Source organism: Erpetoichthys calabaricus, chromosome 6 (genome assembly GCF_900747795.2).
Source record: "Erpetoichthys calabaricus chromosome 6, fErpCal1.3, whole genome shotgun sequence".
Classification (NCBI taxonomy): domain Eukaryota; kingdom Metazoa; phylum Chordata; class Cladistia; order Polypteriformes; family Polypteridae; genus Erpetoichthys; species Erpetoichthys calabaricus.
In genome coordinates this window covers 89,323,368-89,350,337 of record NC_041399.2, presented here as the reverse complement: position 1 = coordinate 89,350,337, position 26,970 = coordinate 89,323,368, and the positions used below count along the sequence as shown (strand labels likewise).

The window sequence follows — 26,970 nt, the reverse complement described above, 5'->3', positions numbered from 1 at the left end:
ACTCCCTTCACACACATGATTGTGTGGCCAACCAGAGCTCTAACACCATTGTTAAGTTTTCTGATGACATAGTGGACTTTGGACTCATTTCCAATAATGAAGAAGAGGCCTATGTGGTCAAGGCAGAGAACCTGGCAGTATGGTACCAGGCTCATAAACTCTCACTGAATGTTAGCAAGACCAAGGAAGCTAGTGTTGGACTTTAGGCAGAAGCAGCAGCAGATCTACAGTCCCATTAGCATAAATGGTGTTCCTTTTGAGAGGGTGAGCAGATTCAAGTACCTGGGTGCGTACATCACCGAGGACCTGACATGGACCCAGCACACACAAACACAGGTCAGGAAGACAAGACAAGCGACTTTGTCATTTGAGGCAACTGAGGAAATTCAAGGTCTCACCAATTATTTTGAAAACGTTTTACATTGGCACCATCGAGAGCACCCTAACATAGAGCTGCACATCATGGTTTGGGAATTGCTCAATCCAAGATCGCAAAGCCCTGCAGAGAGCAATGTGTTCAGCAGTGTGAATCTTAAGGTTGGCGCTGCCCTCTGCAGTACATTCTACACCAAGCACTGTAGGACCAGGGCAATTAGAATAACTCTAATAACTCTACCCACACCAGCAAGAGAGTGTTCAGCCTGTTCAACTCAGGCAAGTGGATGCGCAGCTTAATGGCAAAGACTGAGAGACTCAAGGAGCTTTTACCCTCAGGCCACCAGAATCCTGAACTCAGACATGCCAACAACCATTCAGAGCAAAAACTCACATTAACTTACTGCACAGCCACTTTATACTTTTTACTGTTTCAGATTTCAGATTTAAATTAATTTGAACCTAGTTTAACTTCATTTTATTTAATTTATTTATTTTTTTAAATTCCTTTCCTTATTTTATTATTTATTTTACTGTGTGTTTGCTTTGGTTTTGCACAATCTTAGTGTAGACCAGCTTTTCATTTCACTACATGTTGTTCCTGCATAACTTTATGTGTGATGAATAAAACTCTTCAATCTTGAACCTTGAATCTTGAAAAACAATACATGTTCTTTCCAGAGAAGGGATGAAGCTTTCTTGCATGTATGTCATTTAGGGCATCAGGCCATGTGTAGAAGTTATTTAGAATAACTGCAAGGGAGGCATCACTATCACAAACAGGTGGATATTATAGCTTGGATTCAATGCCACATGTGCTTTGTGTCTCTGGAGTCCTGAAAGTGGCTATGAATTTTCACTTAGCTGCTTCAAAGCCCCAAGATAGGTTCACTCTCACTGTTCTGAGGACTCTATTGTCACCTGAACTAAAGGTAGCAATACAGGGTTTAGCAGTGCACAAATCTCAAATGTCACCCACAGTTTCTGTTTAGCATGTATACACTGTCAGTATCATGGTGTTAGAGCTTAGTGTCAAACTTTTCAGCATCACTGAAATGAAGGAAAGCACTAATGGCTGCACAAGGCTGCTGTTTTATCTTTTACTCTAGAAGCCTTTGTCCTCTTTTTTGAAATCCTTTTGAGGCTTGTGAATAGACGTGTTTCCCTTTCCTGTTGGATGGACTGCTGCTTCTCAAGCACCTAACCCAAACTAACCTGTAATGTCCTGCCCAGCCTGTGAAGAGCTGTCTGCATGCTGCTTCAATACTTTCTCTCAAACTAGTAATAGGCACCAAATGATTTATAGCACCATAACAAGATTTTAAAAATTTTCAGTTACTCCCCACAGTTTTAATTTGCTGGCATTCAGCAGGTATAAAGGGATTATCAGGGGCTGTTGGACATGTGAGTCCACACATATCTAGCAGCTTGCCTTTACTCCAGATTTTTCTATCTAGACATGTGTATTATACAATACACAAAAATATGGCAAAACAAATATATTTCATTAATGTTGAGTTATGTTTTAATGTAAGAGAATCAAAATATGTTTTTATGTACTTCAAATATTACATAACCAGCATATTTTCTAATCAGCAACATGTTCCTTATTTTAAATTCAATAATAATTGAGTTATTATTAACTGACATGAAAAAGAAAACACATTATAAACAAATGCAATAATTAGTAAATGAAAGTCTACCTAAACAGAATGCTATGTTTTAAAAAAAAGTTCAGAATAAATAGCATATCTATCTATCTATCTATCTATCTATCTATCTATCTATCTATCTATCTATCTATCTATCTATCTATCTATCTATCTATCTATGCCTGTCAGTATATCAGAAATAGCAACACTGCAGAGTTTGTACCTGATAAGTATGAGGAGTATGCCCCTCACCCAAAAATATGCCACCGACAGCTAACATCCATCCTCGAAAACAGACCATAGATGAAAGGATCTGGTAGAGGTTGATGTAATTTGTGCATAATAACAGACAAGCTAAGGTTAGTCAGCTCTCAGCTGAGTGAGTTTGACAGTGGTGCTGATAGAGATATATTGGATTGCTCAATTCATCATAACTTGGCATGGATAAGGTTTGGCAGCCAACAGCATAACCGAATTCCACTTGTATCAGCAAAAAAGAGCCTATGGGCCACAAACACTGGATTTGATAAGATCTGGAAAGCATAGCCAGCTATAATAAATTCTAGTTCCTATTTATTGTTGCTGATAGTAGTTCTAGCATATGGCAAAACTTTCATGGGCCACTTCATCCATCCTAGCAGATGTGAACAGTGTAGTGGTGGAAATGCAATAGTGCTGTGTTACAATATTTCATGACACACATTGTGTTCCTTGATACAAGTGCAATAATTGTTCTTTGCTCGAGTCACATACCTTGACATTGTTCTTGTGGCATTTATAAGTTCTTTCCATGTTTTTGTGGGACTTCTGTCTGATACTCTGGTCTTCCAGTCATATCCCGAAAGGTATGCTGCATAAGTAAATTAGCAATTCCAAGTTTTCTCTGTAGATGTTTGAATATAAGTATGTGCATGGACTAGCTCTCTGTCCAGGGCTGCTTGTTGCCTTATGCCCCTTGTGACTAGGCCCTCCACAACCCTGAATTAGATCAAGTGGGTGTGAGTGCGCTATTTTATTTTTGAAATGCTGTTTTACCAATGTTTGTTCTCAGCTTGCCTAGTTTGGAGCTTGTGTATTTCCTGGCCTTGCTGGTCATGGAGTGGGAAATGACCCCAGATGGTATGCCCAAAAATCACATGGTGTTTTCAAATGAATGATTGTATTTATTAGTAGTTTTTAAATTACATATCTCGTTACAAATAAACTATGGTATTTTAAAAGAAAGACATGGAGATCAAGTGCCATAAATAATTGTGAACATTAAAAGCCTGAAATTTAAAGCAATTTGATATTTATTATAGTATTGGCATGTGTGTGATGTAAATCCATCCATCCATCCATTTTCCAACCCGCTGAATCGCGAACACAGGGTCACGGGGGTCTGCTGGAGCCAATCCCAGCCAACACAGGGCACAAGGCAGGAACCAATCCCTGGCAGGGTGCCAACCCATCGCAGGACACACACAAACACACCCACACACCAAGCACACACTAGGGCCAATTTAGAATCACCAATCCACCTAACCTGCATGTCTTTGGACTGTGGGAGGAAACCGGAGTGCCCGGAGGAAACCCACGCAGACACGGGGAGAACATGCAAACTCCACGCAGGGAGGACCCGGAAAGCGAACTCGGGTCTCCTAACTGCGAGGCAGCAGCGCTACCACTGCGCCACCGTGCCGCCCCGTGATGTAAATCTTGTTAACCTGATTCCACAGAAAAATACATGACTTTGTCTTCATGTGACATTTGACTTTAAAGTAACGTACATATTCAAGTGTATTTGTCTCATTTAAAATTTAAAAAAATGTATGCTAATGTGATGTGGGAAACCTTCTTGTGTTGGTGTTACCGGTGTTCCCAGAAGGAGGTGTTTCATCTCGCAGGGCACCCTGGATATCATCGAGAGGAGTCACAGCACACGGCTCAATGGCAACTCTGGTCTGTACCAGGAACTGAGAAGGACGGCTGCGAGGGCTCTGAGGGCAGATAAAGAGGTGTTTGTTAGAGGAATCTGTGAGCAAGTGACACACTATGATGATGCGGGTTCGCTCCATGCTCACATCTTGCTTCTGGGAGCTCTTGAACCCGACACCATCTGTAATGTCTCCGATGAGTTAGGCAGTGAGGCACAACAATGAAGCAAGGGGATGGTGCAAAAAGTGCAAAGTGCTTTTATTTAAAACCAACAAACAAAACAAGTCAGTGTCCAAAATAACGTGCAGTGCTTCTCAATTCTTAAATAAGTAATCCATTAAAACTGAGGTGAAATCATAGAGGTTAAAATCCATTAGAAAAAAAAACTTTTAAAAACAACTAGGTTAAAACAATGGCTGGAAGCTGCCCCTTTCGAAAACACAAAGCCCGGTGACTTTCTTCATCTGGTGATTCCCTTGCTTCTCCTGTCCAGGCTATGCACCAGGGGAGTTACCCTACCTGCAGCTGACCTTCATTCTACCTTCTTCTGCTGGTTCATTCACCTCACCGATCCCTGGCTCCGATGGGCTTCACTAAACCGTGAATTGGGCTCACAACAACCAGGGCGCTCACACTGGGGCTTTTACGTCCCAAGTCCCAACTCCCACTGCCTTCTTGGCCTTATGTGCCAGTCAAACACCCAGGCTCACTGCTCAGCTGCCCTCGAGCCTGCGCTTGCTCATTCTCTCTCTCTTGCACCGGCTTTCTTCTCCCTGCTTCCTGCCTTCTTCTCCTGCAACCTCCGTTCATTTTTTCCTTTTCTTTTTTCATTCCCCCATCATAGCCGCCTCGCGCTTGTATTTATTACGGGGACGTGGATCAGATGTGGCAATTAGCAGCTCCCCGCACCAATTATGGATATGGACGACTCCTGACCTGTGCACTTAGATGAGGACCGCCCGCATCATGAACTCCCCCGGGAACCGCTTCTGCCACACTACCACGCCCCCTCTCCAAGCCGCGAGTGCGGCAATTATTAATTTTAAAAAGTGGCCTTTATGACGTGAGCTGTGCACCCGCTACACCACACACACCATCTGTGGTCTAGCGACCCATGTCCTGCTTACAGAGGAATTGAAGAATTACGCACATTCGAATCTGTTCCTCGGAGAGTCGCAGTCAGGGCGGCTGATGGAACGGTCCTTACGGATGACACTGCAGTTGTGACCTGCTGGGCTGGATACTTTGAGCAGTTGTTCAAAGCTGATCCTCTGGCTAGGACGTTGGATGTATCTGGATTCACGGTTCTTGAGGCTGATCCTCCAATTAGCTGTGAACCACCCAGTCTCACTGAGATTGCACAGGTGGTGAACCAGCTGAAGGAGGGAAAGGGTGCAGGGATCTGTGGTATCCAGGGTGAACTTCTCCAGGCTGGTGGTAAGGCTGTCCTCCTGGCATTGCAAGCAATCTTTGCTTCCATTTGGGAGACTGGCATCATCCCAACTGACTGGAAAATGGGACTTGTTGTCCCTATCTGGAAAGGGAAGGGTGATCGCCTGGATTGCAGCAACTACAGGGGGATAACACTGCTCTCAGTGCCGGGTAAAGTCCTTGCTAGGTTCGTCCTCAATAGGATCCGTGATCATTTGCTCACCTACCGGTGACCAGAACAGTCTGGTTTTACGACTAAGAAGTCTACCATCGACCGCATTCTGGCACTGAGGGTTCTCATGGAGCGCAAATGCGAATATCAGCAGAGTTTCTTTGCAGCCTTTGTTGGTTTTTGTAAAACGTTAGACTCAGTTGATCGAGCTGCCCTGTGGGACATCCTGAGGGTTCGTGGGATCCCCTCGAGGTTGCTGGATATCATGGCTGGCCTGTACACTGGTACCGTGAGTGCTGTGCAGAGTGGAGGCAGAACCTCTGTGTTTTTCCCAGTTGATTCTGTGGTTCGTCTGGGGATTGTTCTTGCTCCATCTCTATTCAATGCTTGTATGGACTGGGTGTTGGGCAAGGTCGTGGGGTCCAGCGGCTGTGGGACATCTGTTGGTGAAGAAAGATTCACGGATCTTGACTTTGCTGATGATGCTGTAATCTTGGTGGAGTTAATGGAGGCTCTGATCGGGGTGCTTGAGAGACTGAGCTAGGAGTCTGAGTGTCTGGGCTTGTGAGTGTCCTGGATAAAAACCAAGATCCAGGCCTTTAATGACCGCTTGGGCACAGCCATCAGCAGTGTGTCTGTTTGCGGAGAGAGTGTCGACCTTGTTGAGAGGTTTACTTACCTCAGCAGTGACATTCATGTCTCTGGTGACTCTTCCTATGAAGTCAGTAGACGGATTGGGAGAGCATGGGGGGGTCATGAGGTCACTGGAAAGGAGTGTGTGGCGCTCCCAATATCTATGCAAAAGGACGAAGGTCCAAGTCTTTAGAGTACTGGTGCTTCCTGTCTTGCTATATGGTTGTGAGACATGGACGCTATCCAGTGACCAGAGACGAAGACTGGACTCCTTTGGTACTGTGTCTCTCCGGAAAATCCTTGGGTACCGTTGGTTTGATTTTGTGTCGAATGAGCGGTTGCTCATGGAGTCCTGAATGAGGAACATTACCTGCATTGTGAGGGAGCGTCAGTTATGGCACTACGGCCATGTGGCGCATTTCCCCAAGGGTGATCCAGTTCATAAGGTCCTCATTGTTGGGGACCCGAGTGGCTGGACCAGGCCAAGGGGTCGCCCACATAACACCTGGCTGTGGCAGATAGAGGGTCATTTCTGGAGGGTGGGATTGGACCGCATGTCTGCCTGGGGGGTTGCCAACTGGGATCCTGAGTTGTTTCGTTGTGTAGTGGGTGCGGCAACGCACTGTAACAGTGCATGCTCCCCAACTTGACTTGACTTGATTTGTATCCAGGGCGAGATTCAGCCCGCGAACATTGCAATCTAGCTCCAGCCTCACTAGGCCACATTTTCACACAACATCATTCTGGCCTAAAATCTTTAAATGACTTTTAAACAGACATGGTGACACAAACACTCCTAATCCATTAACAGCCATGTTTGATGTACTTCTAGATGGGCTTAAAGTGGAGATTGGCAATGTGGTAATGTGCCTTACTGGCATTACCAGCAATTAAAGAAAATTTGTTTAGTGTCCTCTGCAGTGTTAAGAGGGAGGCTTTGGTTTGGGATAAAAGGAAAAAAGGTATAAAGAAAGGAAACTTGCCGTTTTCTTTTACAGTATATAGTATAGAGAGATGTCTTCGCTGACAATATTAGTGCCTTTTGGCGAGTGTTGCGGTGGGTCTCGTGTACACTGGAGAGACGGCCCTGCCATTGACCGGCCAGGATGGCATTGTCGGTCCTCCACTCCTGTGTGTGCCTCCCGTGACCTCATAACCGTATACGTGCAAAAGAAAGTGCGAAGCACCTTAATATTAGTTTACCGCGGTTTAGAAAAGGGATCCCGTGTTTGCAGTTGTCTGGGCAGTAGCTCAGGGGAAGGAGGAAAAAATGGAAAGTGCTTACTTTCACTTAAGGCAGAAGCGCAGTCTGCATCTCAAAAGCCAGCACAGCTATGCGCGCGCATGCCAGCTGCTCGACTTTTTATAGGAATTATGCGGGGCAGGAGACGCCACTTTTTGCAGATGCGTTCACGTCATCGCATGCCTACGGAGAGATGACGGAGTGCAGTTTAATTGGTCGGCGTGAGGGCGCCGAATACAAAAAGGAATTACGGCCTCTAGAGGCTGGTTCTTCTGACTAGATCTTGCTAGAGAAATGTACTTGGTAGAACAGCGATTTGAATTTACCAAGCACTACTGCTTGTGCCGTGATTATTGTAAATATGTTTTTCTTGTATATATAAATATCTCTGGATTAACTTTGGTGGAGGTATTTATTGGGTTGTGGTTATTGGTGCACTGTTTAAATTTGTATATACACTTTTTTTCTGTATCTTGAATATTTTTGGGTGAATCCTGTATTATACACTGTTTGGAGGAGCAGCTTCCTGACTTGGATCACTGTGGAGGAAGACAGCTTCACATTTTGCTTTTGTGTATATATATTGGTTTCACTAGATTGTGTGTATTTTACTTTTTCATTTGGGACTTTCAGGCAGCACTGTAAATACTGCATATAGTCATTTCTGGGCTCCATTTAATTACTGTTTTTGTGTGTCCTTTGCGGTATTGGACTGTGTATCAATATATATATAAAATCCGCAGGACATTATTTTTGTTGTCTTTAAGTGCACCTGTAAATAAAACCACTTTATTTTTCAAAAAACCCAACCCTTTTTGTGTCTGTGTCTCCCTGTCTTACACCATCATCCTGGTCACGCTCGGTACTAGACACCTAGAGTGTAGGCTGGTGATTCCAATTCCCACTACACAGGGTGTCACAGGCAAACACCCTGTGATTACCTTTACCTCATTACTAGCCCGTAGGCTTATCTTGCTCAATTGGAAGAATCCCACCCACCTCTATTAAGTCAGTGGGTAACTGATGTTCTATGCTCTTTGAAATTGGAAAAAATCTCATTCTCAGAGGATCTGTTCAAAACTTTTGTTTTTAAATATGGCAGGATCTAATCAATAACATTTTAGAGTAAGCATCTATATTAGGGAAAGGGATACTGTTCCTTCTTTGCTGTTTTTAAAGATTTGCTCTGTTTATCAGCTCTCCTCTGTTACTCTTTATAATTTCGGTTTGTTAAGTTTGACTCGATTGTATGGAATGTTATTTGCTTCAAATAAATTCAATAAAAATATAAAAAAGTCATGTACATAAAGAAAAAAATAAACATGTACAGTATATTGCTGTTTTTAGAAAAGCAGTATTTTATTTTCACATTTTAGATTATTTTTCCCCAGTTGTTACCTTAATCTGTGCCTTTTTTATTATATCCATCTGTCCTTCCATCTGCCCATCCATCTTGTAGGCAGTGTGGCACAGTAATCTTCAAACCTTGAGGTTGTGGGTTCAAATCCCACCACTGACAGATGTGACCATAAGCAAGTCACTTTACCTGCCTATGCTCCAGGAAACCAGTTATATCTTAGATGTTGTAAGCCAAATTAGTACATATAAATGTAAATGTTAAAAATTGCTTTGTGACTGTGTGGAGCCAGGACCTGTCCTAGCAGAAGTGAGCAGAAGACAGGATCCAAGCCGGGATGTGATGTTAATCTATTATATAGCATAGGGGTGGGCAAAGTCAGTCCTGGAGGGCTGCAGTGGCTGCAAGTTTTTGATCCAACCCAGTTGCTTAATTTGAAAACAATCCTTGCCAATAATTAAATTTCATGGCTTCTTAGTGCATTAACTCTGCCATGACAGGTCATTCTCCTATCCTAGATTTTTTTTTACCTTTCTAAGGATATCATCCAAATGATTTGAACAGAGGAGTAATTCTCAGTCCTTCACTTTTTTTCTCTTCACTTTCCTTCCAAGTATTTAATTAAACCAAATAGTGCACGATAAATACACACAGGTGTAAATGGTAACATGCTAAATGGAGAAATGCTGTTTTCCTTTGTCATTTGCATCTTATTGCAAATAGGGAGCAATTAAAAACTGAGAATACAGCTGTTTAAGACTAAAATAAGCAATAAGGTTTCAAAATCTTAATGAGCAAGACAACTAAAATGACACCGAAGTGTTACTTGAGTAATAAGTGCTTCTAAATAGGCTATTGGGTTGGAACAAAAACCTGCAGCCACTGCAGCCCTCCATGAACGACTCTGCCCACCCCGGTATAGCACAATTCTAAATACACACACTCGTTCAGGGTCAGATTAGTCCTATCTGTCGACCTAACAGATATAATTCTGAAAAGCAACCCAGACTACCCCAAGGAAAATCTACATATTTACAGGAAGAACATTCAGTATATACCTCACAGAGACAGACATCTTGCTATGGTGTTCTTTATAAGAAGTGCTGTAATTGAATAAAGAATAATTCTATGAGCATTTCTTGTATCATCTGATGTTGCTTTTAATGCATGATGTTGTACTCACTATCTGTTGTTGGCTTTATATTGTCAATAGTCTGTGGATGACATTCAAGTAATAATTTCAATGTACTATGTACGGCTGACTATATTTTTGAAATATTTGAACTATTGATTAAATGACTGATTGAGATGTTTGCCAGACCAGCGTTTTATTATTAGTATTATTATTATAATGGCTTGTTCATGATGCAGCTTTCATTTACTCAGATATATCTATTAATCCTCAATTCAGGTTTCTAACGTCATAATTAGTGGCCTGTGAAAGTGCTTACATTGAAATGTACCACAGAAAACAAAGACTGATGGATGGATTAAATGGAATAATCATTGAATGGTTAATGTGAAGCAGTGATTAATGTGACTGCCTCACAGCTCTAGGGAGCAGGGTTCATTTTCCACCCTACTCACTGTCTGTGTAGTTTGTATTTTATTCCTGTGCTGGCGTGTGTGCGTTTTATCTAGGGGCATTTGAAAGACATGGGTGTTTAGTTTAATTGTTGTATTTAAATTGACCTGGTGGGGGGTACTTTACAACATGCTGGCATTGGGCGGGGGGGTTACTGCACAATGTTTCTGCCTTGCACCTAATAGACTTCTGCTCAGTTTGTCTCAGTAATAAGGCAAAGCAAGTGCAGAAAATTATTGTTTTGCTTTTGTAATGAAAAGGTTTTTATCATTTGCCCATTAAAAAAAACACCTCATCCTCCTGCATAATTTAAACACATATATTATGGGTGAGTTTAAAACACAAAAGATTCATTCATCAGATTTTTCTAATCCCTAATTGACCCAAGCTGTACCGGTCAATCTGTTTAGACAGTTCATGATTTAAGCTTCTTATTCATGTGTCATGTGTCACCTTGAGCTATTTCCATGGCTAAAAGTGTGATGTGAGAGACACAATCTTTGGCCAGTAAATGAACAGATTCTTTTTTTTTTATCATGTTGTCTTGTTAACAGAGTGTTTTCTTTTCACTCATACTTTAGATGAACACAAACTATGATTTACAACCTCTTTTTTTTTGGTCTTGACTAATTAATGGTCTGACACCTTCATCCGAGCAGCTCAGTCTGTCAGTGGTACTGGAGTCTGGGGGGGTTACATTTTCACAAGATGGCATTTTATTAAGTTTCCTTCCGTGTAACTTTGCTCAAAAGAAAGGAGGGAGGTGGGGGTGGGCTTCTCTTATTCTAGTTTCCTGTGATTCTTGCCCTCGAGTACCTGCGAGAAGAGAATATAAGAGACAACAGAGCAGACACACACAGTGAACGGAATCAGCCAATCAGGGAAGCTCCTTGTGAGCTGCAGAAGCCTAGCTGTCGATGCTGAGAGGCTTGGAAGCTCTCGGAGCCACCAGTCGAGTGGTTCTCTGAGGATTGGGAGCAGCTGTGCAACTAGCTCTGAGAAACAGAGAGGAAGAAAATGGGACACGCTGAGCAAACGCTGATTGCTGCTAACAAATTAAGTGCCTTGTTACCTGTTAGGGCAAGCCGGCCAAGGTAAGACTGTCTTAAAATGCACTTTGCCTTTTGCCATTAGCATTTCAAAAGCACTGGGCTGCTTCGGTTCCTGCTTCTTTAGCAGAGTCCTGGTCTGTGTAAAAGAGTGACTGTTTAGCATAACTTTGTGGCTCCGCTGATCCATTTTAAGCCTTATTTGCTATTTTAAGCATGTTGGTTTTTATCTTACTTAATGGCATTCTGTGAATTCACCATGCATTTTTATTTAATCAAAGCCTACATTATTCTTAACACCTGCAGTGAATTACTGTATACACCGAAAGAGTAAGATTCCTGTCTAGCATTTCAACAGGGGGAGAATGCATATGTTGCTTAGACTTTAATAAATGTAAGGGACTTCTACTCTGTGTGTTATACGTCGGGAAATGCTTCTGCAATTTTAATGTACAAATGAATTTATGTCTTTGTGCAAGGCTCAGAAAGAAAGCTGAATGGGCAAAATATAGAAATAACACCTTTTTTGCTGCAAGCATTTATTTTTTGGTACAACATGATTGTACTTCCAGATGCTGTTTTGTTTTTTAGCTCTTCTATCAATGAAGGATGCCTCCTACTTAAGAAAAAAAAAAACACAAAAGGGAATTTTTTGCTAATCTGCCAGTGTTTTCATTGCTAATGAGTTTTTTTTTCCTTGAGTTAATTTTAACTGTAAAATAAATCAAGACCAAAAGAAAAGAACAAAAATGTTCCCTCTTTGATGGCCTGTATTATCTTATAAGGAGAAAAATTGCAGTTTCATCAACTGTAATCCACTCTATAGCACAGTTAAGGATCTGTAAAATAATAAGCGCAGCCTATCAGGTCCGTCACTTTAATACTTCTTTTTTTTCACAACCACGTGTATACTACATAAGAATAATGGCTGGCAGGTTCAGGCTGATCTTGGCAGAACACATAGATCCAAGGACTGCATTATACCAGGAGCTGAGCATATATTCATTTGTGCTTTGATATTTTTGAGCTAATCATTTCTTGCACCATTTTAACGTTGTGACTTGAGAATACAAATGCTTCCTACTAACTTAGAAGAAAACTAAAATGAGTATAATGCTGAGGGGTCTTGTCATTCATTTTACTGCTGTAACATTTTTTAATTAGTATGTACGGTGCCTGAGCAGCTTAATTTTAATTTTTCTTCTGATGCTACTGTACTGCATGGAATGCTCAAAGCACTTTAGCTCATCATATGTGACTGACTTATTGGATCGAGTGTTTTGCAGTATTTAGTTTTATGCTTGGGTAATGCAGCATGCGTACACTTTGTTATTCATTTATTTTCACTTTGTACATGTATTGATCGAGTTTAGTTTGCAGTTAAGAGGAAGAAAGGAAGAGGAAAATCAAGCTCAAAATTAAGTGCATGTACCAGTTGGTGCTTTATCACCTTATTGTCAGGTTGTGCAGCAATCTGCTCCAGAGGAATCCATATGAAAAAGAGCTTCACTAATGCATCTGGTAAATTATTGTACTAATAAGGGACTGCTATACAGTTATGAAGCCTCACAGGCCACATTAAACTCTAATTTTAGGTTAAGTGGCTGTTTAGTTTGAGGGGGGAAAAATGAATCCCGGAGCACCACTGATTTTTAGGGCTCTCGTCCTGAAGTGCTTCATTGAACTACATTTAGTGATATTGCAATGCCACTCTGCTTTGTCACAGGTAAAAGATTTGTTTTATTTCAAGCGTGGTCGGGTCACATTTGTGTTGTATGGTGTGCATTCAAAGAAGGCACCTAAAGTATGAATGAATGAAGCCTTTTATATAAGGAATGTGCTTGAATTTCTTGTTGTTCATTTTAACCAAGTGTGACCAATCCATGTTTTTTTTTTATTTTAACTTTACCTTGTTTTAACTGTGTGATGCTAAGTAAGTCCCTTGGCTTATCAATTGCAAAAAATAAATCTATTTAAGGCAGCTGTAAATTAGCTTGGAAGGGTGTCAGTAATAGACGGAGCAAAGTAAAAAGGATGGTGCTTATTTAAATTTCTCTCACTTAACGCATAGGCACTGGCTTGAAAATGTTCAAAATAAACCTCATAGTTTCTGATTGGTGCTCATGATGTAATGCACATAAAATCACAATGCATACAGGTCAGCAAAAGCTATGCATGCAACTGAAAGCTAATGTGTATCTTGTTTCTCATATAAGCATACTTCACACTGGACATGTCCTTCTGAATTTGGTTTATGTTTACAATAATTATACTGTATTTGGTTTTAATAAATTAATAATTTACAATAATGTAAAAGTTTATAAAATAAAAAAAGAGTTGAACGAAAAAAATGTAACATTGATATCACCAAGGTACACACCCTGTGGCCGTTTTATTAGGTACATCCATCTAGTTCCAGGTTGGATCCATTTTGCCTGCACAACTGCCTGAATTCTTTGAGTCATAGCTTCAGAAAATGTTACTCAAAACATTACTTAAGGTTTTTTAGTCCATGCTGGCATGATTATGTACAGTTCCCATAAAGTGTTTGGCCTGATATTTGTGCCACAAACCTTCCATTCCATTTTATCCCAAAGCTGTTCTATATCATTAAGATCTGCAGACTGTTCAGGCCATTAGAGTAAATTGAGAACTATCATGGAACTATCTTTAGATGATGCATGCTTTGTGAAATGGCACATCATCCTTCTGGAAGACTCTGTTTTAACAAGGATAGACTCCAGTCATGCATTTTTGTCAGCCACGTCTATAGATATGATTTGGCATTTAAATGACGGTCAGCTCTTAATGTGTGCCAAGAAAAAAATCTCAGCACTATTACACAACCACCATCAGTCTGTACCATTGACAAAAAAAGCATGGATCCATGGATAAATGCTGTTTGAGGCAAATTTAGCCAGACCATCTGCATGGTGTAAAGGAAATTAAGATTCATCATATCAGGTGAAATTTTTTCAATCTTCAGTCATCCAGTTTTTGTGATCTCATGTCCATTGTAGTCTTAGGTTCCTTCTAGTTCGCTGGATCAAAAGCTTGCATGGTCTTTTGTCACTGTCACTAATCCACTTCAAGATGTGTCAGTAATGTCCTTCTTCATACCACTGTTGGAAAGAGCTGTTATTTGAGTATTTGTGGCTTGTCTGTTATTTTGAACAAATCTGGTCATTGTCATCTGACCTTTCACGCTAAAAAGGTGCTTACGCTCACAGAATTGCTGTTCACTGAATGCTTTTTGTCACACCATTCTCTGTAAATTCTTGAGTCTGAAGTGCATAAAAATCCCAAGAGGACAGCTGTTCCCAAGATGTTTAAACCATCACTTGAGGCGCCAGCAAAATGACGGTATTGACTATGTTTGCATGCTATATATCCTGTGATGTCATGGCAATTTGTGTTAATGAACATGTCTACTTAATAAAGGGACAATTGAGTCAAAATATGAATGCAATTAAATAAGGCTGGTTTAATCACTCCCAATAGCACAGTGGACTCCATACCACTAATGAATAAAGAGGCATTAGCAGACAGGAAACTAATGTACATTTCTTAGGAGATTGACTATAATTGGGTTTTTTTTTGCCCTCATTTTATTGTATCTCATTCAAACATTGCACTTACTATTGACTGTTATGGAGGAGTGTGGTAAAGCGTGTTGGGTGTCCGTGGCGGTGAGTGCAATTTTAAGCAAAAACAATGTGTTCCAGGCTCAATGGGTATGGATGTGTGCGGCTGCAAAGCCAAATGGCCTTGAAGTGTTTAATAAGGAAACTGGCAGATTGTATTTGTGTGTGAATTTATCCGGTTTTCTCATTGATGTTTCATGGGTGCCTGATTTATTTATCTTTTGTATAATACTTATTAATACAATATATATGAAATCTAACCAGGAAAGACTGAAAAAGAAAAAGGAATAACACATGGTTGGATGGATGGATGGAAAAGATACAGATGGGAGAAAAGAAATCAATGAGGAGAATTTAAATAGAACAGAGTAAAGTCAGAAGTGTGAGCAGGTGCTGACAAAACCAGGCAATGCATTTGGGAGGAGGCCCTATGGCACAGGTGTCAAACTCCAGGCCTGGAGGGCCGCAGTGGCTACAGGTTTTCATTCTAACCCTTTTCCTAATCAGTGACCAGTTTTCACTGCTAATTCACTTTTTTCCCTTCATTTTAATAGCCTTGTTTTTAAGGATTCAGTGCTCTGAATTGATTCGTTTCCTTATTAAATGACAGCCAAACAGAAATGAGATGTGAAATGAGCCAACAGATGATCAGCTAAACTGGGGTTTCAAACTCCAACCAGTTTCTTAATGAAAAGCCAATGCTTGCTGTTAATTAAACCCGTTATTTAATTATTCTTTCTGCCACAGCAGACATTTCTAAAACTGATGATTTTGTTTTTTTCTAAGAACACTGTCAAGATGTGTTGATGACCTGAGAGATCAGACTTACTGAGACCTCCACCATTCTCTGTTTTCAGATATTATGTGCTGGGCACAGGTGAACTGGTCAATGGCCGCTTGTTTCATGTCTCATTATTGTTTGGCCACTAATTAAGGAAAAAGAAACAACTAAGGGGCTGGAGTCAAGTTAATTAAAAGAAGTAATTATCAGCAAAAACTGGTCACTAATTAAGAAGATGGTTAGAATGAAAACCTGCAGCCACTGCGGCCCTCCAGGACTGGAGTTCGACACCCCTGCTTATGGGGAGCGATAAGGAATGGCACTTCAGAGGAAGGTCTCTCCTACTGAACATTCAGGGAGTGGGTGCAACCGAAGGGCTTCAGAGATCGTTCTACCGATACAGAGGGATGGTGGTAGGATAATGGAGCTGGGTTTGGGTGTCCCAGTGGTGACCGACTGAGGTGGCCAGGAGCAAGCCAATATAATGGTTGACCCCAGATGCTGGCATCTCAGTCCTGCCACAGACACCCAACGGGTGAGCGGTGGAAAATACAGGAAGTAGCAAAGGTACTGAGGTTTGCTGGAGAGAAGGAAAATAACCCGATTTTAACCTTGTGATTTTATTCTTGATTTTAACCTTGGATTATTTATTTATCCACTGATTTGCCTTCCTCAGAAAAGCACTTGTTTTAACTGGATCATTTATTTCTTATTTATTTATTTGAAAAGAATGCACTGCACTATTTATTGAACATCTCCTGATTTAAGAATAAAATGTACAACACATATTTATACCATGCTTACTTGTTTGTGTGTCCATTGCATTAGTCCATTCTTGGTTTTGTGACTATCGATTTTACTAAGGTTCAAGAACATGCCAAGGCAGTATTCGTGGATGTTAAGGACGAATCTTTTCTGTGGTTTAATATGTTTCCAGGGCATTTACTTAAATGATTTTATCATCAACCCTTCCATCCATGTTCATGGTTGTAGTAGTCCAAGTCTGAGCATATCTGAGACAACAAATAAACTTGAATAGGAATCTAATTGGTGTTATTGACATAATGTACTATTTTTTTAATAAAATCATATAAATCTTAAATGTAACGGATGTATTAATGCAATCATGATACCCAAGTAAACCTATTAACGAAATATTCTAGAAAATGTCTGAGTGGTCTTAAATGTTTTGCAGGCACCTTGTAAATAACAGATGGATTTCTGCATTGCTGGCAAAGGGCAGAGAAAATGGAAAATAGTGTCATAGAAACAAGATTCTCCTGCAGAAAACAAAGCTAAGCAGTAATCATAGTTGTGCCACTATTTAATACTGTATGTATAGACAACTGCACAAAAAGATTTAAATGAAACTTTGAAACCAAAATTTCTTTAAAATATAAAAATAGATGATGATGTTGTTACTGCCAAGTGTTTATATTGTAACTATAGTATATACTTCCTTTAGTTTTATGTCATAGAACTGAACTTGATTTAAGTAGTGTCAAAGCACATTATCATTTTGATGGACTTTGCATCCATTCATCATCTGATGCTGCTTATTTAGTACAGAGTCACATAAAAGTGGCACCCATCCCATTAGCAACAGGAGGAAAATAGTAACCAATCATGATGGATAGAACTGGAGAAAATGGGATGGCACAAAATTGCATAGCCACATTCACTGACTCACAATTGAATGTTACCAGTTAGCTTAACACTATGTGAGCATTGCTGGCACCCCAGCTGGGTCTCCCAATTACTCACCTTATGACCTACTATGTCACTATTCACTGCACTGCAAACAAAGACAACAAAGATAGCTTGACATAAGTCTCTAGGATCCACTTAATCTGATTTAGTGTCATGGAGGCTACTTTGAATCAAATTATATTTCTTTTTATTGTTATTTATTACATAAGCAAAATAATTTACATATTGTAGAGGGGCAAGTGATAATGCAGAGCGAGTCTCAAAATAATAGGGGTGCCAACCGGTAAACCCTGTTTAATTCAAACAAAAAAATGAAAAAATAACTTATAATGTGCACGATGGCACCACAATAAACAACTGGTCAACAGTCTCAGTGCCTTCTAGAGGCATTCCTAGAGAGGGCTAGTCCGGTGTCATCCCTGACAGTCAGGCTATCAGGTCCAAATGAGACGCCGTCTTCCGGGGATGTCTCTCTTTTATATTAGCCGTACCGGAGGGGATGGGACTTCTCTGGTTCCATTGCTCTCAATTTGTAGTTTCAGGGTGGTAGCACATACCATTGGTGAGCAAGAAAGCTGACCCTCTGGTGCACATGTTTGACAATATTTAATAAATCAAAATCAAAATTTGTGCCTGAAAGCAGGCTAAATCAAATGAAGGTGTATTATCTATGAAGAAAAAAACTCATAACTGAAGTCTCTGAAGAAGGTGCCTTATTTGTAACTTTCCACATTAACATGACTAACTTAATTGCAGATGAACAGCAAAGGTTTAGTGATGTACTGATTAATAATGTATGACCATTATAGTCAGAATTAACCCTTTCATGAATGCTGTATATTTAAAAGCTTTAGAGAATTATTTTATTAAAGTACAATGTAAGAAAAAAAATGACAATCTGAAGTTTTAATATAAAATAATTGAATGGCATGGCACAAGCTATCCACATTTAATAACTATACAGTTCTTATTTCTGATGTTAAGTAATTAAACACATACATCAGACTTGACTGAAGGAAAATTGCTTTACATTTCATGCCTTCAGTTGGCTCACAGCTTTTTAAAGTGCATTTTTGCTTGAGTTGTGCTTGAGAGAGCTAGCTGGAGAGTTGTAACTCAATATCTGCTTAGTTCTTGACTTCCTCTTATCAGAAATAAGTAAATGCATTGAACAATTTCCAAGGAAAGCTTCACTTAAAGGAGATTCTGAATTTAGTTGTATTGTAGATGATCTTACTAAAGCTGTACAAGGAGTTGAGAATGGCAGTTGAAAATGTATGAAAAATGTTTTATTAATAATCAAGAAAAATGATTTCCTCAGCAAAACATTCAAATTCACAAATAAAATATCTTGCTATGTACAATTATGGGGTAAAAATAAGAGACAGGGTAATTAAAACAGCAAGTTGTTTATGCAAGATTACTTTTTTCATGACATACTATTATTCATTTTGTATACTTGGCAGATTCTAGTGACATGTAGTATCAGGATGCATTCAAATCATTACATTTTCTTTCCAATTGGAACACAGCTAAGTAATTTACTCAGGATCTTGCATTAAGTTGGAGGCGCTCTGGTAGATAAAGTCTGGTGACATGGTCACTACACCACACTGTCTGCCTTTTAGCAAGATGCTGTGATTTTGTGCGTTTAAAAGGGTGAATATCTTTTTATATAATACGCTACCATGGCTGTCCGTTTATCTGTCCAGGATTTTAAATCACCTGTAGCTCGCAAACCGTTTGACCTATTGACCTAAAATTTGTTACACATATACTACGTGATGTCTACTATCCGCTTTTGGGGTGACTATTGACCTCCAAGGTCAAAGGTCAACCCAGGTCAAAAGTCAAATAACCTGTAGCCTGAAATTTGGTACACATATACTACATTGACTGCGGTGGGTTGGCACCCTGCCCGGGATTGGTTCCTGCCTTGTGCCCTGTGTTGGCTGGGATTGGCTCCAGCAGACCCCCGTGACCCTGTGTTCGGATTCAGCGGGTTGGAAAATGGATGGATATACTACATTGAAACTTTGTACTACAGGTTTGTATTAAAAGTGAAGAGTTTTGAAATTATTACTCTTTTTATTTTTATTTTATTTTATTGTAGAATCAACTCTTGGCAGCAGGCAGCAGGGCAGCCGTGCGGCACATGCGTACGGGCATCGTTCTCATCCCTACCACCTTCACCGTCACTTCCCCTACCTCTTCATATCTTAAATCATTGTGCACATATATAATCAACGAAGGTCAAGGGTCAATGGAGTATGATCAAGTCAAGTGTATTCGTGCAGTGTGCCATTACTGTCTAGTCCTTACATAATGTGGAGTAGTGACACCCATAAAATGATCAACTTAACAGTTAAAACAAAAACAAAAAAATGCTCTCCCTGAACATATTATTAGCATGGCTGATACACAACTTTTAATCAGCAGGACCTTTCAAGCTATCCCTATTAACTATTTTAGGATTTATTTATTTTTTTCCTTTTCTCCCAGGACTGAATATTTAAAAAAAAAAAATCTCAGTTTCCTAAAACGCACATACAGTAAAGCAATAAATCAACATACTTATTTATGACAAATGTCACTCTGTTTTATGTTCCATGAGCCTCAACAGTATGTAAATTCACATACTTATTATGTACTTATTACCTACCTGTTTGTCTCATCACTCATAAGCTGAAAAGCACTTTCTGGAAAAGTAACCAGTTATCTGTGTTTCATTTTTGATTTCCAGATCACTTGCATCAAAATCGGATTTCGATAAGTCAGAGTCTGATTTCACAATAATATACAAAAAACCAAAAAAAAATAGATAAATAATGTGCACATTTGTGCGCATTTGCTTCACTCTCTCCCCTGATGTCGATGAATTCTAGGTGTTGCTTACACTACTCAGGGAAACACAGGAATTCAACATCAAGTTAATACGTCTAGCAGTCCTCCTAGCAAAGAGGGTCTATCTATAATGTAATGGTAAGTTTTGTTGATGTTTACAGCTGATTATCACCCTCTGTCCCTGGATGTTGACTAAAGTCGACATCTGCCCTCAACCCCTGCTGTCGACCAAAGTTAGCATTCGCCCTTAAAGAGTTAATATCAAGAATTTAACATTAAAAAAGTTTAGCATTTAACATCTGCACTTTCTATTTAGGTTGGTAGAGAAAAGCCAAGCAAAATGACACCTTTTATTGGCTAACTAGAAAGATTACAATATGCAAGCTTTCGAGGCAATTCAGGCCCCTTCTTCAGGCAAGATGTAATTGATTACATCTTGCCTGAAGAAGGGGCCTGAGTTGCCTTGAAAGCTTGCATATTGTAATCTTTCTAGTTAGCCAATAAAAGGTGTCATTTTGCTTGGCTTTTCTCTACATTCATAATGGCTAACACGGTACAACACCCTAGTACTATTTAGGTTGGCAAAGTGAATAGAAATGTGTGTTCAAATTCTAGTATGATCATCTTCAGTACAGGGTTCATGCTATACATTCTCTCCAGGTTTTCCTGGTTAGTCAAGTTGCTTTTTGTCCCTTCAAATGTCATGTTGTTGGTCTCACTAAAATGGCCTAATATATATGTTCATATTGGTTGTGATTATGCCCTGATGAAGACAATGTGACAGGTTAAACAGACCAAGAATTCCAGAAGAAAGGTTGGGGTGGCAAGTGGGCAACCCTGTTTTATTGCTAAAAGAAAACAAAGAGACTAGTGTCCTCTGCACTCAAATTAAAGGGGCTTTCAGCAGTCAAAGGTACAGCACTTCAGCAGGAGCTTTGTCACCATTGAGGTCCAGCATCACAGGCAATGACTCATTCCTATCAAAAATACTACACCTCACATGGTTTTCATAAACAGTTCCCTTCCCCTGCCAAGGAAACTATTTTGTCAGAATGGGGTATAAGTGACAGAATTCCTTGTATGAACCTCTCATACTCCCTGTCACTGCTGTGTGAACACTTCCATCTGCACTCAACATGACACCTATATTCCCTACTTACTGCAAAATGGCTGCATTGCTGATTTCTAAATTTAAATTTCCTACATCATCATTCTGCACCCCTCCCCCATACAATTTATATAAACATAGTATACTTTTGATGTATTGGATTGAATTTCTCTCAACACCTTTACTACACATGACGCATGGCTGTGCATTCACTTCCTCCACACCCTCTGCCCCTTCACCTTTAAACATCAGATGAAGGACTAAACCTTTTGGACAAAGGCTACGAGAGAGAATAGTGTTTATTTTGTTCAGATTTTTTGTACCTGTTTTTTCATGTTTCCATTTACCCTTCTGTTGTTATTTTTATAACTTTTTTTCATCTTTTGTGCATTATTTAGGTTTGGAGATGGCTAAAATGCTCCCCCTATCATCCACAAATGGAAACAACAACAAAAAAAAAACTATAACCATAAACAAAGACATTATGGTTGGAGGATCGGAGCTAATGTTGGAGGAAAAAATAATATTTGAACAACATGCAAATTACAATTATACTCTTCGAAAATAAATTAAATAAATTCAAATAGTCTTGTTCTAGCTCCTATAGTGCTGGATGGAAATCCACAAGGGTGACAGTAGTGTGACTCTGAGAAAGTCATTTGACATCAATATCCTCAAAGCACATCATTTGGAAAGAAAGAAAGAAAGAAAGAAAGAGAAAGAAATTGGCTTCCTCTTTGCTTTGGGTCTCTCTTTGATTAAGACAAGCAACTGATTCTCATCCAGCAAGGCAAGGTTTTTGATATTACAGTGCATTATCATGGAAATGTACATAGTTTTGCAGTAATAAAACTGCTAATTTATTCCTATTTTTGTAATTTTTTTTAACGCAAAGAGGGGTTTTTATATTTGACTCAAATTTAAAATGGTAATGTATTGTCGCAAAGGGTGGCAGGTGGCGCCTCGCAGTTAGGAGACCCGGGTTCACTTCCCAGGTCCTCCCTGCATGAAGTTTGCATGTTCTCCCCATGTCTGCATGGGTTTCCTCCGGGTGCTCTGGTTTCCTCCCACAGTCCAAAGACATGCAGGTTAGATGCATTGGCGATTCTAAATTGGCCCTAGTGTGTGCTTGGTGTGTGTGTGCTCTGCAGTGGGCTGGCACCCTGCCCGGGATTTGTTTCCTGCCTTGCGCCTTGTATTGGCTGGGATTGGCTCCAGCAGACCCCCATGACCCTGTAGTTAGGATATGGTGGAATGGATGGATGTAGCAACAGTGAAGATTACTATTAATATATTTTCATTATTCTTTTAATTAGTGAACTCCAAACATGTACATCACTCAAAATGGCACTGTGAGAAAGTGTTAACCTTTTGAAGATTCATCATCTGAATGTACACTATATTTTCTTGCTTATGGTTCTTTACGCCCAGGTGTATTTAATATCCTAAGGGCACAAAATTGAGTTCCGCAGTAATGAAATCATTTTAGTACCGAGGTAAACTCTTAATTAACCCAAACAGCAGGTGGTTCATATCATCAAGCTAATTGCATCCCATGATTTTTGGACCGCAATTATGCACACACGATCAAATTCCCTACACATTCGAAAAAGATCTACTATATGTAGATCATATTTCCTTATGGGGTAGCAACAATGTTGATCCACATTCTGCTCTGAAATAAATAAATAAATAAGCGCATAAAAAAAGTAGAGTTCTGTATCCTGATTTTAAGAGAATACATGCTTCAAGAACAGACTCCTCTCCTTTTGTCAGCTGGGATTGTGCCAACCTGTCACTCGCTGCCTAAAATAAAACACAGAAGATGGATGTGTTTGAATAACCCTATCAAAGCACTAGCAGTGGAAGATGATATTTGCACTTTTTTTAATGAATATCCTTCTCCGAGATATAAGTGTTACGTGCAAGAAATATTTAGAGTTTGGCATTAGTGGACATCACTTGCAGATAGTGTTTTGTATACACAGGTAAAAGAAATGAATCATGAAAAAATAAATGTCCAATAAAGACATGTTAAATGATTACACTTTTTTTACTAAAAAGTTGTTTCTTTGCTATTTTAAAACAGTCTTCTATATTAAGGGTTGCTTTTCATTTTAACATGGCATAGGTCAGGGAACGGTGTTGCTTATTACCTAGAATTTTCTCATTGTGCCTGTAAAATGTGGAACCAGATTAAGCATTCTCTAGCATTAAAACTATGGCCACTGGTTGTAGGTTGTATATTAGCCAAAGAAGATGACCCCAAATTCAGCCCCCAGACAGAAGCACATACTCTGTTTTCTTGGCACTTTCAGGGGCTATGGCTGTCTGGATTGTCCCAGTATGTTTTTAGCAGACAGCTGCAAGCTTCCTCTCCATTAAGTAATATCATGTGAATATCAAAGGTGAAAGTTGTAACGTGTTTTAAAGACAAGAGTGATTTGAAACATTATTGCATATTTGCTTCAAATGTAACCCCAGAATGAGATAAAATTTTCAGTCACCAGCTCAGAGTTGGAATGGCCAGAGTAAGAGAGAAAAAGGGAAATGGAAATGAAGGTTGGTGGGCCCTTACAGTTAATCAAAGTTGGGAGACACCCTTGAGGGGAGGCACAGTGGGGGAGATGAGTGTTTTTGCTTTGCTGTGCATTTTTTGTTTACTTCCACTTTATTGTGAAGGGCAACATGAAGATTATAGTATAAGAAGTGTTCCATGGCTTTCCACAAGCTTACTATTACAGCTTTCTTTTAAGATTCTGTTCAGTTAAGATATTTATCTGTAGTTTTTCTGAGGGCAATTTCCTCTTGACACATGTATTGGTAAATAATGATGTCAGCTCTCACAGTTTCTCTTACTTTTGATCAGATTCATTTTCCCACAGTTACCATACTGGTTTTTTCCATACATGTATTGTCAAACCTGTTTTATTCAAGTTATTATCTTGTTTAGATTTGGGTATGGATTGTCTGGATCTATAAAGTGACGGTAAGCAGGATAGCAGTCTAATCTGCATAGGAGGACACATCCTGGGTGGGACATTATTACCTGGATTAGATTTTGTTCTTTCCTAGGAATTCATTATAAATGAATGACAACATCCCTAGGCACTAGTGGGCAACCATAATGTGTCACTAGGGTGTCATAATTTCCTGTAGAGGTCCTGTAGAAATGTAGTCTTTGCATGAGCCTCTGTGGCAACAGGGCTGACCCTGTAATCCTTCATGAAGGGCTACTTTGACAATGTGAGCATTCCAGGAGGTAACCTTACAAGGGCTTTTGCCTCCTCAGTTGTGTGAGTTTGGATTTGGGAGAAAGATCGGAGACAAGGGCTCGCCTAGTGAGCAGGATAAGAAGGACAAAAAAGGATAATGAAGAAGAACAAGATGAGGAGTAAGAGGTCAGGATATTGAAAAAGGAAGTGGCTCATTAGACTGACTATGTTTTGGTATGCCAAAAAAAGAGCATAGTTTTTGTTATTTTCTAGTCTTATATGGTTTTGTCATTCCTCCCATTTTAACACTCCCTTGTATATTTTATTTTTAAGAAATAAATTACTGGAATAAACAAGCCTCTCTCTAGGTATGGGGTCTGTGTCAGTGTGTCCCAGTTTTGTCACAATATATAAATAAAAAATAGGTAACCTGAAAAAAGCAAAAAATATAATGACTCAGCTGCTTAACATTCATAAAGTGTGTGTGGTGGAGGAAGGTAGGGTAAAGTCAGGAAAGATGAAAGGGGTGGCCAACCAGCCTCCTGACATAAATTGTAGGAGGTCAAAAAAAGCATCAGTTCATTGCTGACATTTTGCAATATATAAGGCATGTGCACTCCAGTCTGTAGCAATATATGAAAATGGAATATCTAGATCAATATATCTCTCATCTCTAAAAATACTGTACATCATGTTTAAATTAAGGAATGTTCTTAATCTCCATTTTTAATTGTGCAAAATTTTGCTACGCAGCTGAAACTAATTATTTACTGATAGAAGTCACCTGAAGAGTCAAAGTACAAAGCTGCCAAGTCCATTTTCTTGGACACAATCTTGGGCTTGATATGTATTGAATGCAGTCACTGGTTTGGTGGCATTTTGGATCTAGCATCATGTACTCACATCTTGATCCTGTTTGCTGTCACGGTGGGCTTTTTTTCAGATTCTCTTGCTTCCCCCCACAGCCAAAAGACTTACCTGTTAGGTTCATTGATGATTCTAAATATGCCCTGAAGAATATATGGACATCTAGCGGTGATTCTTACTTCAGTCCAGTCATTGCAGGATAGACTCTGGCCCCCTATGACCCTGAGTTAGATTACCTGCTGAGTTGAATATGATTGGGTGTTTTCTGTTCTTTATCTCTTACATGGACTTCTCTTTCTTTTTGTATTGTCATATAATTTTTAATACATTTTACCTTCCCCAGATAATGCAAATGCCCATATGCCCCACAGCATATTCAAGTAAGGAGGAGGAAGACTGATGCTTTGTCTAACTTTTACACTTATTTCACTTATACGTTCTGGCAGCCTCACATAGGGGAGCATGATGAACGTATTCTTTGGTAGAGAACAAAAAAGCAACATGTACAGTGTAAAAATCTACTCTTACCTGTTTTCGGTAACTAAACAGTATGGGGTTCAGAGCTGTTTTAGTAATAGAGCTTCAGCATTTTCCAGTGCTCAACTGCACCATTTCAGTCAAGGACAATTGTAACTCCTTTAATTCTGTTCCATTTTTAAATTATAATTTGGTTTGCCATCAATATGCCTGTCTTTCTTTTGTTTTCAATGTTCAGCTTTCTAAAATTCCATGTAGATGTAATTTATAACATATGTGGCTGATACACCATTGATTAATCATTTTTTTCTGAAATATTTACTATAAGAAGGTCCAATATTTTAAGCAACAATTTTAAAATTGAATGACATTATGCAGCAGTACTTGGTATGAAACAGTTAAAATATGTACAGTTGTGGAACAGGGGGCAGCAAGTCTTCATCATTGTGCTTGAACACTTTTCTGATTCTCATTCTTCAGGTCTGTATGTTCAAGTGATGTCAGTGTGGCTTCCGCCTCACAGACCAAAGATAGGCAGTTGATCTTACTGTGAGCAATGATGTATGTGTCATTGTGTCTTACAAGGACTGGTGTCTTATTTAATATTAGTTTCATGTGTGTGCCTAGTGCTGCCAGGATATGGTTAGTTCTTTTTGGTCCTTTAAAGGAAAAGTCAGATCAGAAAATGGGTGGTTTGTTGCAAATTCAAAATAATTTGGTAGTGTGTGGCATTTGTTATTTGCACTGCAATAGAAAATGGCAACTTTTCATAATTTTAAAATTAACTAAATAAGAACTCTATAAATCATCTACCATCTAATGGTATTAATTATAGTAATAAATAATTCAGTGCACAACACTTAAGGATAAATCATTAAATAATAACAGGTGTTGTTAATGTGGAAAATAC

General features: G+C 39.4%; 1 protein-coding gene across 3 annotated transcripts in view; it reads left to right on the top strand.

The window, feature by feature from the left end:
• The window catches only part of LOC114653468 (cadherin-18), a 1,070,530-nt gene that overhangs the window by 324,766 nt on the left and 718,794 nt on the right, over positions 1-26,970 (top strand). The window contains exon 1 of one of the 3 annotated variants that reach the window (XM_028803814.2): positions 11,216-11,459. The exons of the other annotated variants lie outside the window; for them this stretch is intronic. The gene's annotated coding sequence lies outside the window, so the exon portion shown is untranslated. Of the gene's footprint in view, positions 1-11,215; positions 11,460-26,970 lie in introns of those variants that run through there. 3 annotated transcript variants of the gene reach the window in all.